The following is a 14,937-nucleotide window of genomic DNA, read 5'->3' as shown; positions in this document are numbered from 1 at the left end:
CACACACACACACACACACACACACACACACACACACACACACACACACACACATATATATATATATATACACATTTACACAAAGGCACACATGAGCAATCCCCAAACAGGTTTGAGCTCAATCATGCCAAACCTGTATTTTTCATCACTCCAGATCCCTCTCAGAAGTATTCCATTCACATGTTCATCTCTAATTGAATGGCATCTTTTGCAGCGCCAATCAGTCAGTTTGTCGGAATTTCTCTATCAGAGATCATTGGCTTCTAAGAGAGATGTGGGACCTGTTCCAGCACTTCCTTCCTTCCTTCTCCCCATCTGTATTCTTTTGTAAAAAAAAAAAAAAGAAAAAAGAAAAGTCTTTCTTCTTGTAAGTTAGGGGTTAATAAATTAAAGTATAAAGATTTTCTTTGTGTCATATCAATGTAAATCAAAATTCCAAACCATTGTTACGGAAAATGAGAAGATGTAAGAACAGTGTGGACATTTGGGGGAATCATTATCTAACCAGCTCAAAGTAAATTAAAATGAATATTCTCCATGTAGCGAGGCACATTTGAAATCCATCCAGAAACTTTTGACAGTTTTTTGTTATTAGTGTGTTAAGTGTCAATAGATAAGGTATTTCAGAGTTGCCCAACCTGGAGGTCAAAACATGGTCACAAGATAATGCTGAGGGCTTGGATAGGAAGTTTATGTTGATTTTCTCTGACTGTACTCGAGTCAAGTCAGTTTTATTTATATAGCCCCGCATCACAAATCATAAATTTGCCTCAAGGGGTTTTACAATCTGTGCAGCATACAACACCCTCTGTCCTTTGACCCTCAGATGAGAAAAAAAAAATACTGTTTATAAAGATGGACGACATGACAACTTCCCAAAAGTGAAGCCAAAAATTCTCAATCGCATAAACCCCGCCCCCTCCATGTTAGTGTGTAATGTGAAAGTACACGTCAAATACATTTATCCCAACCATTGTAGGCTCTTCTTACACTGATGTATGTTCAAGTGTTCATTTTTCAGATAAGTTTGGTTTTAATTAGTTTTATTAGTTTTTATGCTATACATAACGTCATGATTGACAGCTGTGATTGACTCGCGAATGAGTCCAGCGGGTGTATGGGCGGGACCTCGATACCGCGGCTCCAACCCCGATTGCTACTGTGCCGACTCTAGCTCCAAATGACGTCACCGGCTCCAAATGGCAGCACCCGTATCCAGGATATTTTGGCTTAATTTTTGTACAGAGGGAGGAAGTGGAGATGTGTTGTCCATCTTTATATACAGTCTATGGGAAAACTATAAAAAAAAATATTCCTGCATCTTCTACAATGGACGTCTTGAATATTGGTGCAAAACATTGATCACTGACAGAAGCTAACTATTGGTGGTGGTACAACATTTGGATGACTCATAGCTAGAGTCATCCAAATATAGAGAGAAACATGTTGTTTCTTTTTTAGAGTTTGGGTGAACTGACCCTTTAAGTATATCTTTCTTATGTTTCCAAGGTCCATAGTAGCTTTGATACCCAAGCTACTGTCCATCATCACCAACTGTTCTTCTTGACGGTGTCAGAGTATTTTAGTATGGATTTTCCCTTTAAACAATAAGTACTAAACCCAGCACCTTTACCCAGGCAGCACCCAGTGCTCCCATTGCCTCCCCTAGTCTGTGCCCTTCCCTCTCTCTGCACTTCCTATTCCAACAGGAATTTAATCTCTCAAGCCATCGTTGTTTTTCTTCTCCCCTATTTTTACTGCTGCTGCTGCTGCTGCTGCTGCTGCTTGGAAGACCACAGACTGCCTCTGTATGCTGATGCCCCCCTCCCTTCTCCTAGCCTGTCTCCCTCTTTCTGTATCTCTATTTGTCTAACTCTCTCATGCTCACCGTCTCTCTCTCTGCCGGTCTTTCTTCCTCTGCTCTCTGTCCTCATCACTCCCCCCCCCCGCTCCCTCTTCCTCTTCCTCCTCTTCCTCCTCCACAACCTCACTTGTTCTCTTCTCTACTTCTTCACTCCTTCTCACCGCTCCTGTTCCTTTTTTTCTCCCTCCTGTCTGTCGATCTGCTGTTTCCTAGCCCTGCTGTACGTGCCACAGATTCAGATGGCAGTCAAATGGTAGAAGGAGACAAACACGGAGACACATGCATGCAATTACATGCTCACACACGCGCAAGCACATGCAGACCGGCAACTGCACGCATGGACAGAGACTCACACACTTTTGTGCACACACCTGCACATACAGATGTGCACATTCATTTTTTACAAATACACACAGTGGTGTCATATACGTTCAAGTATTTCAGTCACCTCCCTCAGTCAGTTTAGCAGGGAGGATATTACTCTTGGAACACAAAGCTATCAGAAAGCAGAATGCAGGAAATATTAATGAGAACGGAGACTTTTCTGAGAGATTAAACATGAAAAAAGAGGGAGTTGTAGAAGAGGTTGGGATATGGCGCAGCATAGAGAAAATAGTATGAAAAGTAGACTTTTCAGGTAAAAGTATAGGATACTATTTGTGTATCGACTGTTTTAATGTTTAAGTGAGAGGGAGACAGCGGTACCAGGAGAAAGGGGGGGGGGGGGGGAGGGGGGGGGGGTCAGAGAGGGAGAAGCAGAGAAGAAAGAGGTCAGTCTGAGCTTATGAAACATTTTCTAACCTAACACGGCCTATTTCTGACAGGGCAGGACTGTGGACTTACAGTCAGACACATAAGTTCCCAGGGTTGACAGCGACATGCCTTTAGGGACTGACATATAAACACACACACACACACACACACACACACACACACACACACACACACACACACACACACACAGTAAGCCTCTGACATAGTAATATGTGAGTTCATGACCTTACACCTTGTTCAGGGCCTTTTTTTAAACTCATCTGAGTTCGGAAAACCAAGGCCATTTACCTCTGTTTATGTTTACTTCCTCTGGAATTAAAGGAGTAATTCAACGTTTCGGGAAATATGCTTATTCGCACTCTTGAAGAGTGTTACAAGAGAAGATTGAAAGATTGTTACCCCTCTCATGTCTGTGTGTCAAGTATGGAGCTAGAGCCTGCAGGCAATTAGCTTAGCTTAACATAAAGAGAGGAAGCAGGGGGACACAGCTATCCTGGCTTGCCTACCTGCATCTCGTAAGCTCACTAACAATAAAATGTTGTACCTTGTTTGATCGAAATGTAAAAGCGATTGGCTTCTGAAATGGGACATAATAATGTCCTCATATCACCAACTGTAGTGACGGTGTGCTGACACCACCAGGAATAATGTAATCTTGATCTTGCGCCCGTACCTCATAAATGGGGAGTTAAGTTGTTAACATGCACCTTATGTACCCTGCTGCGCTGAATAAAAAGTTATAAAGTTCAATTGGAAAAACTGCTTTTGACATGTATGTAACTATTGTTTGTGCCTTTTATTTTCCTGATTCTGTTGTTTCCTGTGAACTCTCCCCTATTCACTTCAACCGTTCAAATTTCAATACAATCTCTGCTCAATTTATCCCGTAGCTGTCCAAATGAAAAAAAGTGTCAGTGTCCAACTGAAACGACCAAAACGAAAAGTGAAAGGACTGGAATGTTTACATGCCAAAATAAAGTGTTTATCGTAATCAGATCATGTTTAGCTACTTTATACCAACAAAGGACTGGAATTTCTAACAGTAACAGTGTTGACATGGGGATTTTTATATTCTTTTAAATGTAGCTTATTTCTATATTGCAGATGAAAATTTGGTTGAAAACAAAGCTAGTGTTTTCTCTGACTACATATACAACTTTTGTGTGAAGAATTCACAATATAAAGTGCTCACAGTCTTTTATTTACATTTGACCTGAAAGCTTGCGACAGAAACATATGTTGACTTGGATGTCAAATTGGATCCAGATTGCGTGTCCTCTTGGAAACGTTTGAACAGTTACAAGACCTTTTTTTCTATTTTTTTTTTTTATCAGAGACACAAACATGACTGTGCGGTGGTATAATTGGCTGCGCAGACAGTCTACAGATGTTATTTTCTTTCAACTAGTAGAGTAATTTCAGATGCTGTTTTTCTGTCACCTTCTGAGATGGAGAACGGTGTGTTCTCAAGTGACCATGGCCATGTTGCTGTTCACAGTCCAGTAACAGCTCTTAGTATTTGAACAACTGCTACTGTAAACGTGTGTTGATGGATTTGGTGCTATTTTGTGAATGCCTTGTGAATGTCATAACTTATATCTATAACTTATATCTATTCACCTAATAAACAATAACAAAGTTACAAATTGGGAAGTGCTGTTGGCTATGGAAGTATTTTTCCTCACTGCAACGTTTCCATCTGCAACATGACATCCTCCATGTTCGAAAGACTTGACAGTAGGTTTATGTTATGGCCATCAGTTCGAAGAAGTCATGTTTATTATAGCTCTAAACACTACAATACCCATGAGCCTCAGCTGCTGTTCCTATGAGAGGAAATGAATCAGAGTTGTAATTCAAAATGCGTCCTTGATTGGATTTGAGAACACACACCACACCTAGTCGTAGAATTAGCCAAAAATGGACCCAGAATCTGAAAATGAACCAACTGAATATTTTTATCAAGTTTCAATGTTTCTTATCACCTGACACTGCAGTTCCCCTTAGCTAGATGAAGCGTTTTTTTACCTCATTGTTTTGTTTTTACAGTTTTGGTTCATACTCACGGCATCAGTGTTTTTTTACAGCAGCAGCAGGCAGCTGTTTTCAGCAAAAACGTTCTGATAAACTGTTCTGATAGCCTATGCTACCTGCCCAGCACCAAACTGCAGACAAAGTCAGTGACTAGCAGGTGAACATAATGGAAGATTTAGCCACTAAAAAGCCTGATATTTTCCTCAAGAGTTGGTGGAGACCAAAGCAGAGCTAAAATGAGATTGAATGTTGGGCTTACATTAGTCCGGTGGACAGGAACACTACTCTAAATTAATGCTACATGCTGATGCTACATGCTAATAATTTAGCTCCATGTCTGCTAGATGTGTAGATAGGCAACTGTTTCAGCTTTACAAGGCCGTTATGTAAAATGCATGTATGCGAAGATCAGCTTGTTGTGGACAAAAACAGATTAGTGCTGCTAAATGTAAAGCTTAGAGAGACTCCACCAATTTTACACAAAGCCTGTTTACAGGTGTTGGGGAGTACTACTGCCTATGTGAAAAAAAGTTGTATGAATCCTTTTGTTCCTCCGAAATCTGATAAATTGCCTCAACTGATGTCACTTGAGGCAGTGTCGGTTGGGGATGGAGACTACAAGCCTGAAAATGAAAAGATTCTGATGGTGGGGAGTTAGAAAGAAGTGAGCTTACCAGACTGTACTGTCAGTGGAGTTGCATTGTGGGTAATTTAGGCAATGTAGGTTTTGACAAGGAAGAACAATGCATGGCATAAAAAAATATCTCTGGTTCTGCTAGATCGATTTTAATAATTTAAAAAAAACTGTCCATTGTAAGACAATAGAAATGCAATGCTAAATTAGTGCAGTAATCTTTTAAATCAATGAACTCAAATCTAAGGCTAAAATCTAAATGGTAACATACTATTAGGTAACTAGATTATTAGGGAGCTCACCAAACTGATGATGTAGAGATAATAATAAAGTCAACAGAAAAAGTGAAGTGTTCGAGAGTTTTTGATTAATAAAGCTGTGTTTGCAGTTCAATGTTCATACCTGCTTGATCAATACTTAGAGATTGTTCTTCTGTCTTTCTACACTGTTTTGAACATTGATTTTATCTGGACCACTATCATTTTCTGTCTTCAGAAAGTGTGCATTGAACAAACCCCTGATTTAGATCCCCATCAGGTATCACAAGGGCAACACTGATTCTTCCAGGGGTCAACACGTAACACATTCACAACATCAGAAATGAACAGTAATGACAAAGGATAAAGCTGTGGCAGTTACAAACATGCAGAGCAGGTTTGTGAGCTTCACTGCTGTAGCTCTTTCCTATTGTCCTGGATGAAGAGGTTTATCTGAACGTTTGGATACATGTGTTGTTGACTGTCTCGCCCCTCGGCTAAAACTACAGGGCCTCCTCTCCCCCCTGTGCAGGGCCCCTCAACTTCTTTCTTTCTTTCTCTTATTCTCAGCCATTCACTCTATCCTCCATGTCGATCTTCTGCTTTCTCTCCCTCTCTTCTCGCTTTCCTTCTCTTTCCCCGCTTGTCTGCGTAGGCACACACACACACACACACACACACACACACACACACACACACACACACACACACACACACCTTCCATCCTTTTGCCTGTGCTCACTGCCCATATCTTTCTCCTTTCTCTCTTCACCCCCCCTCCTTCTTCTCGTTCCCTCCCCCCCCCCTCCGCCTTCCTTACACCCCCCCCCCACCCCAAACCCCCATCCTTCTGAAACAGAGTGTGTGTTCTGCTGCGCACACACACACAAACACATACACACACACACACACAAAATGGTGCTTTACCTCCCCTAAGAGTTGTTCTTAACTCGCTGACTGAGGCACACTCTGTGTGTGTATTTGTGTGCATGTTTGTGTGCATGAATTTGTGTGTGGGTGTGGATGAAAGTGCATGTGCAGTGTGCGTGTGTGTCTGTGTGTGTGTGTGTGTGTGTGTGTGTGTGCGTGCGTGCACATGCGTGTTAATGCGGACCGTGCATGGGGGGTGGGGGTTAGCATGTTTTTGTGTGTCTGCGGTGCTGACTCCACACATGATCCCCATTAAAGGCTGGCGGGAGTAGACACACATACACATACACACACACACACACACACACACACACACACACACACACACACACACACACACACACTGCACACGCACTGCAGATGCACTTTCATCCACACCCACACACAAAGTCATACACATATACTGACATACACACTCTCATGCAGACATGCACACATGTACATGCAAGTATACATGCATCTACCACACACACACACACACACACACACACACACACACACACACACACACACACACACACACACACACAGACAGTGGGGTTCTGACAGTGGGGTTCTGTGGGGCCTGATCCCATTTCACCCCTGAGGCTTTTCCACTGACTAGGGACCGGCGTTGGAAAAGGTTTCTGAACAAAATTTTTAACATTTTCATTGCAGAAAACTGGTTCGCAGTCAGACATTTAAATTGACCCTGTTCCGGCCACTTAAACCTGCTTTTCTAGAGCCGTGGCAGCCCTGAGGATCGGGGGTAGGGTGATGTCATCACCATGTAAAAACCAACATCATTCCTAGGCAACCACAAGTGTCCTAAGAAACCAGATGTGTCGTGAGCAAGAAGGAGAGTTTGGTCAAAATGATCGTCTGAGGAGGACGATGCTTTACTGGCAACATAATTCTTGAAAAGGCTGAAAAGTTTGCAAAGACAAGCTTGATGTGCCAAGCCAAAATGTGGAAGATGGACAAATCTAGAACAATGGAATAAATCATTCACAAAGGACTACAAAAAACTCAACAAGTGGCCACAGAAATAACAATGGAGGGAATTTCTATTTGCTCAATTCTTTGGTCAGACATAGACTAGCAGACAAAGTGACTGAAAGTAGCAGCAGTCATGTTTGAGACAATGTTGCCACCAACTACCTCAGATAAATGGTACACATTGTTGGAACATGTTATTTAGGTTACAATATAACAACTGTAATTAGTTTTTTATCCAACCAGAGAAATAATATGGGTCCAACAAGTAAATGGCGTTGATTTCACTTGAATGGTTGCGGTGTGACAATAGCTGAAAGAGAAATTAATCGTCATATTTGGGGTGAGGGTCAGGTTTAGGGTCTGTCCAATCAGCTTCTTTGGGGGCGTCATAAAGTGATGCTTTATCAGACTGTAAGTGTGGGGGAAAATGGCTTTATGGATTGCTGCAATTATAATTGTATTTTGTACATAAGCTGCATTGTGCAACGATTATAATTCTACACTCCACTACAATACGGTCAACAACAACTGGAAAACATCTTACTTTTTATCCCAATCTGAAGAGAAAACTAAAGCTTATCCAAAACCTGACTAAACTTATCCAACATTTGTCGCAATTGATGCTTAAGGTGCTTTCTTTCTATACAAGTTGGCAGCAGCTAGTCAAGCTAACTGGCAAAATCTTCATGCAAACACACATTCCACCATCTATGTTTTATTTTGAAAGTACACGTTCCTCCCATAGACTGTATAAAATATAGACACAGTCTCCATGACATCACCCAAAGGTTTCTGAAGAGCCAAAATAAAACTCAAAGTAAGCATCTCCCAATGGCTCCGGCAGTTGCCACTTGGCAGTGCCTGACGTCGGCATTCACACAGCTTGCATCTGCCGTCAGACGGCACAGCAAAAACGCATGCAGGTCTTTCCATTCATTTTGAATGGGGGTAGTGCGTTTAGGCTGCAGTGGGGTTTTCCGCAGGGGGGACACGCATAAAAACACAGCGGCCTGCGACGAAAAATTTAGACCGACTCAACTTTTGGAGAAACGCAACCCGATGTCACGCTGCGGTGGCCAATCATTTAACCGTCGATCAGACTCGTCAGTGTTTTTTGAGGCGGTGTTAGAGTCCCGTACAGGAAACAGGAAACATCACTGCCTCTATCTCTGCCACAAGAAAGTTTTAAAACATGAAACACACGCACTGAACTATCCAGGAGTTTGCGTAACAGCTGAATGTTTGCCAAACAACAAAGCACAGTCAATCTGTCTCGCTCGTCTCTTTTCTTTTATCTCTTTCTCCGTGAAATGAAGCTGCCTTCATGTGCGGTCGGAAATGTCGAGATGGCGGAATCCAGTAGTTGTGAAATAGAAAGACTACTTGTGTTACATTTGGGGGGGGGTTAAAGAACACAACAGGATGTCACACAAATGGGCTGTTTAATGACACTCCCACACCACCGCACAACCCTGCGGCAAATGGCCTGATTGCTTATTTTTGCCTGAATGGGCCCTGAGTCTTTGAGGACTGTCTGAAGTACTTGCGTGAACCATGTCTCTGCCCTTACTGTTTGGAATTTTATAAATGATTGTTATATTTAGTCTTTATACTTGATTGTCTTGTTTTTTATGTTACGTTTTCTTGAAAAAAATATCGACAGACACACATCAGTGCAAACTAGCATTTAGCAACACATATAGAATATATATTTTTTTGTAATATGCACAACAATATTTGAACCAAATTAAAACATAGAGTATGGCCAAACTAATTCACTTTAGTTGCAGACTGGGGTTTTTTTATGCTAGAAAGAAACAAACAATGCATTAGTGTCTAAAACAAAATTCAGTGGAAAACAAAGTATAGAGACAACACCTTCTGTATGCCAAATACATATCTTGTTGGCTGGGAGCACCACTGTTTGACTGTCATTACTTCCTTAGACATTAATTGTATAGCATATCTGCTTCATTGGGTTGTATACAGTGGGCAGTGACAGGGAGGGAGGGTGAGAGAGAGCAGATAATGTCTTTTCAGAAGCCAGAGCCACACCCAAAGCATTAAGTCTATAGAGTATGTGACTTCACTTATATACTGTTATTGTCATTACCTTTGAAAACCTAGTGATGCTCACTTAATATAACAACAGCTATCCCTCTGTCCCGACATGTGTGGAAGGAAAAAAAAGTTTAATTTAATTTGTTTCATTGATTCCAAGCCTCATAAATCCTAAGAAGATTATAGAGGTTATGAAGATCATGTGGGGTCACAAAAAGAAAAACAACCACTGAATTCACAACTAAATATTGCTCAACACAAACATTAAATGTGAGATATACAGTATTACATTTTGGAAAAGTGACCATTAATCCTCATTATGGTATGTTAACCCATATATTTAAGATATTAAATAATGATCTCTGATCTCTTGGCTTTAAATCAGAAAATGAATTTGTAAAACCTTTTTATTTATACAAGACAATAGGCAGTTAAAGACAGAAGCACACTGGCTCATATACAGTTAGGCACCAAAAGATCTTTGTAAAATGAGAGATCAAAATCACAAGTGGAATCAGTGTCAGAGTCAGAGTTGCAACAACTGGAGCACAGAAATATTGACCTGGTTAATTGGTGCTGACACATTGCAAGAAGTATGGGAGTAACACACTAGGGTTTGGGGAAACCATAACAGGAGCTCACATATTATAGCGTAGATAAGACAGGCTGCATGACAGCAGACTAAACATAAACACTCTGCAGGTATACATTCAGAGCTGAGGAATCTTTCCACTGCGGCAGCACGACAAAGTTGGTAACATCTGATGTTCAAAGTGGAGCTGGGCTGATACTAAGCAAAAGATTCAAAACTACTAATACCTGTCTAATAAGTGCTAATACTGTATGTACATGATAGAAATGTCCATACACTGTACAGTATTACCCATATATACGCAACAGTAGCAGCAAAAACAAAGGCAGCATGAGAGATAATCAGTCTTAAATCCTCATCTAAACTACACCCAGTCTGTCCAATGCCTGCTGGCCCTGGGGATTGTGCTGGAGTTTTAATCCACTTAAAAGCAGAGGACCTCTGCTGCTGTTTCCAAGGGGCTTGACCCACGTTGCATGCGCACACACATGCACAAAAACAATCAGGAGTACAAGCATGAAGCACTATGTACAAATTCAGTCACTCCTCATAAACACACGGCAGTATTAAGGTGAATGCACAAATGGACGCATGCGTTTACATTAATCTATGCACAAATCTAAAAGGCGGTGTGATATGTAAATCGATCATGAAATGTATAACAACCAGGTTGAGTAGCGAAGTCCGGATAGATCTTTGAATTGTCTTCCTTTATTACAGAGCCAAAATGAAAACTCTAATTTAAACCTATATAGGAGGCTGATGGATTGCCGAGGCACAGCCTAACGTTGACTGGATTTATTGAAGAGGGGTCAACTGTAATTCCGCCATTGTTCAACTCCACTTTCTACTGTAGGTCTGCCACAGTGTGTGTACGTGTGTGTGTGTGTGTGTGTGTGTGTGTGTGTGTGTGTGTGTGTGTGTGTGTGTGTGTGTGCGTGCGTGAGGGTGATCTAAGCTCTCAATCGTTAATATCACAAGAATTTTAAAAGGAATTTGCTCTACTTGTTTACAACTGCAAAAATATATAAACAACACACATAACATTGTTCATATTAATGTGTTGAAAATGAACTGTGATCATTTAAGGTTTTTGTTTAGCATTAGAAAATATTTTTTGGTCATGTTTAAATGCTTTATTTTGTGCCACGGACACAATGTCATACTTTTTTTTCTCTTCTTGCACCAGCGTTTGCCGTTATCTAATTTGAAATGTACTAATTCCTTATTCTTGCGGAGGGAGGGCGAACCACTGACTTGAACAGCTGCTTCATGACCCAAAAAACTGTCAGTCTTTCCCTGGAATAAATTGTGGAATATACCATCTTTGGGTACAGAGGGGAGCTAGAAACGTGCATTTCCGGAAAAGTAGGTGTTACCAGCAAATGGGTACGTTGTAGCGGCATCACCAATTGTATTCTAACATTTTAAACTCACATTCTTTGAAAGTGTTTTGATTGAAGTGTCAAAAAGGGTACACTTAAGAAATAGTTAAAAGTTCAGCTCACCCGTGTTTCAGCGCCGTGTTTCTGGAGGACCCATAGTAGAATCAATTCAGCGAGAGGGGAGCTTGAAACTGTCCACTCATGCTTTCCTCCGAGTCTGAGAGAAACACAGTTGAAGTGAACACACAGACCAGTCGGCCGCACTACATGCTCACAACAGGCAGGCTCCGATCACTAACGCAAAACAACAGCAGTCTCTGCATATAATTATGGTAATAAACGACGAAACACAATGCAAAGATCTGAGACAAAATATGACACTTTAGGAATGGTGGAGGAATTTCACAACGATACTAATCTTTAAAAGTATAAGGTCACTATGAACTCACTATAGAGTGCCACAGATACATTGTTAATGGCCAAATAAACATATCAAAATACATTTTTATAACTAGTTTCTGCGTTTGTGCTGTCCTCGAATATCCCCAACGTATGCCATTTTAAATGATCCATAATTATGAATCATTTATTTGTCAGGGTTTGTTATTTGTCGATTCCATATACTGTTTTAGCTCTTGCAGAATGCAGATGTTATGAAGGCAGATGATACTTCAACCTTCATCAGGCAGACTCATGGTTGTCAGACTCATAATGTGATGCTCAAGATCAGGGTAGGACCAGTGCGTAAGCGCGTGGACGTGTACCTGTGTGCGTGCATTCGCCATAAAGGTCCCATATTCAAATTGAACTTTAGTCTTTTTCATTTAGCATGTAAACATATAGAACAAAACAGATAATTGAATAAATCAGGATCAATGGTCTAAACTCAACCAATGTCACGTAACTGTTTGTCGTGTGTGTACCACTGCTTCTAAAACTCATGCAATGGGACATGGGCTGAGCACGTATGCTCTGCTTCCCACTCATTTTGCTCACCCGTCTGTCTTCTGTTGCTCTTCACTGATCAGCTCCACTGGTAACTCACAGTTGATCCAGGGCAGCAACAGCTCTGAGGGTGGAAAAACTCTTTACTCTTAAGGCCTATACCCCTTACCTGCTGGCTGCTGTGCAGCATGTATGAGTAAAACAACTGTATATGAATGAAAAGTTAAGTCCAACATTTCCTGGAAAAATAAAGGTAGAACATGTGTTTCATGTGTTGGCTACAGAGCAGAAATCCGGCATTATTTAGGGTCAGATTAGAGAAAGCAGTCTGACCTTTTCACCACCATCATGCTGCAACACCTGTTGCTGGCATCCTGGTGATCAGCTGATGTAAACCAAAAAGGGGTTTTACATAAAGTGTCATGTACAGTGCTTCATCATGACAGTGTGCATGAATCTTTGTGTCAAACGACTAATATGCGTACAGTACTCACATGCATCCTCATTTGAATGTGTTTGTGCGTGCCTCGTCGCCGAGGGCTGTGTTTCCACGCCACCAGCCCCACTCGCCAATGTCACCTTCATGGGTGGCTCCATCGTAGGAGCATCCTTCAGAATGTAACAGATTAGCTTTGCAGCCAGGGATGTTGATGAGGTCATCACTTCCCAAGGTCACACCTACACAAACCCAGCTATAGATACACACACACACACACACACACACACACACACACACACACACACACACACACACACACACACACACACCTCTTCAGATCCTATAGAGGCTCGACTCTACCTCCTGCCTCCGTGCAGATCTAAATAAGGCAGAAGAAGCTATATCTAACAGGATAAGCCTTATTGTAATACTCGGGCTGCTTCGGCCCCTTCAGGCTTCCTTCACCCTGAGAAGACTTAAAAACGTCCGGACAGCACTACGTGACAACATACTGTACGTCACTAGTATTTCTAAGCTCCTACAGACTTTTTAATCCCTACACGCACATTTCAGCATGCTGCGTTATGCAATGATTGATGATCAGATCTATTAGATTCTATCACTTCCTGTGTTCATATATTTGAATATGGCATCCAAGAAATAAAGTATGCAAGAAGAGGCTGAGCTCATAAAGCACTTTCAGGTCTCCCCACATTTTGTATCTGTCAATCAGCTGGCGTAACTGTGCTGTATGCACCAAAGTAATGACTTTGTTCACATAATAAACATGAGGGATTAGGCCAAAATAGTTACTTCAGTTCTTTTAGATTGGCATCAGCCTTTCTCAGTCCCTGCATCTCTTATGCTCTATGAGAGAAGGATTCTCTTTTCCAACAGTTCCTTTTGGGGTTGTGCAACTGCTCAGCATTAGTGCAGCGAGCATGCAAAAGATGGACTCGTACAACAGCTACATCTGTATGTGTACTAATTTTCCTCCGCTGATTCTCTGCGGAAAGCAAACCTCCCTGCTGTACAGTGCTTCATCTCTTTCTGTATTCCTCTCCCCTCACGAGACAAAGAAAGCATTGAGGCAAATCTGTTTCCACAGCCTGTGAATAAGAGACAGCCAGCTTTGTTTTACACACACACATATGCGTGTGTGACAGATAGAGAACAAAATGTGTTTGTGTACGGACCTATTTGTGTATCCATGTGTGCATGTGTGTGAGATGCCTGCGTCATGCGTTCGCCATGTGAGTCACTTGCTCTTGTGTAGGGCATTAAGTAGTGAGTAAGAGCCTTCTACTCCCTCGTCTGTCTCCGCTCTCACTCTCCGGGGCCCCGAACACACAACCAGAGCTCTGCCGCTGCTGCTTCCTCCTCTGCCACTACTTCATCTCTGCTCGTCGCCCAACAGGTTGCTCTATCAATAATGGATGCTCACAGTGCACTGTATGTCCACGCGTTTGAAATCGGAGATGCATTCAAATGGAGACAAACATGACCACAAACACCTGCCTATCTATTATTCCAGTAAAGCAATAAAACGTACATTAACATGTTTTCCCCTTCTCTTTCACTCTTCTGTCAGTAATCTCAACATGTATTTGAATAATTGCTCTGTCCAGAATTGCCATATTTTGGTGGCCTGCTGGGATAATTGCAGGTGAGACATGGAGGAGATAGAGAGCAGCAGTTCAGAAAAAAATGAGTAAAAACACACAAGTGACGTCTGTGGTTGATGACTAACACTGTAGTGACTCCAGTACCCTCTGTCTTGCTTCATAGTCTGCTGGAATAAAGGTTTCTGTGAAGCTCTAAATATTCTCTCTGAGCCATAAAACATAGACAAGTATTCTTTATCCAAACAGGACATCACTGCTCAGTGTTCAAATTTCCATACTTAATAATAATAATAATGTGTTATTGTCAAGATGTGAATAGATTTATGTTCCTTATTCTATTGCTTTGTTATTTTTAAGATGGGAGCTCTCTTAGGGCGCTTTTACATGGCAAAACAGAAAACATTTTTATGTTGCAGTGT

This window comes from Sander vitreus, chromosome 20, assembly GCF_031162955.1.
Source record: "Sander vitreus isolate 19-12246 chromosome 20, sanVit1, whole genome shotgun sequence".
NCBI lineage: Eukaryota > Metazoa > Chordata > Actinopteri > Perciformes > Percidae > Sander > Sander vitreus.
This window is presented reverse-complemented; position numbering follows the sequence as displayed.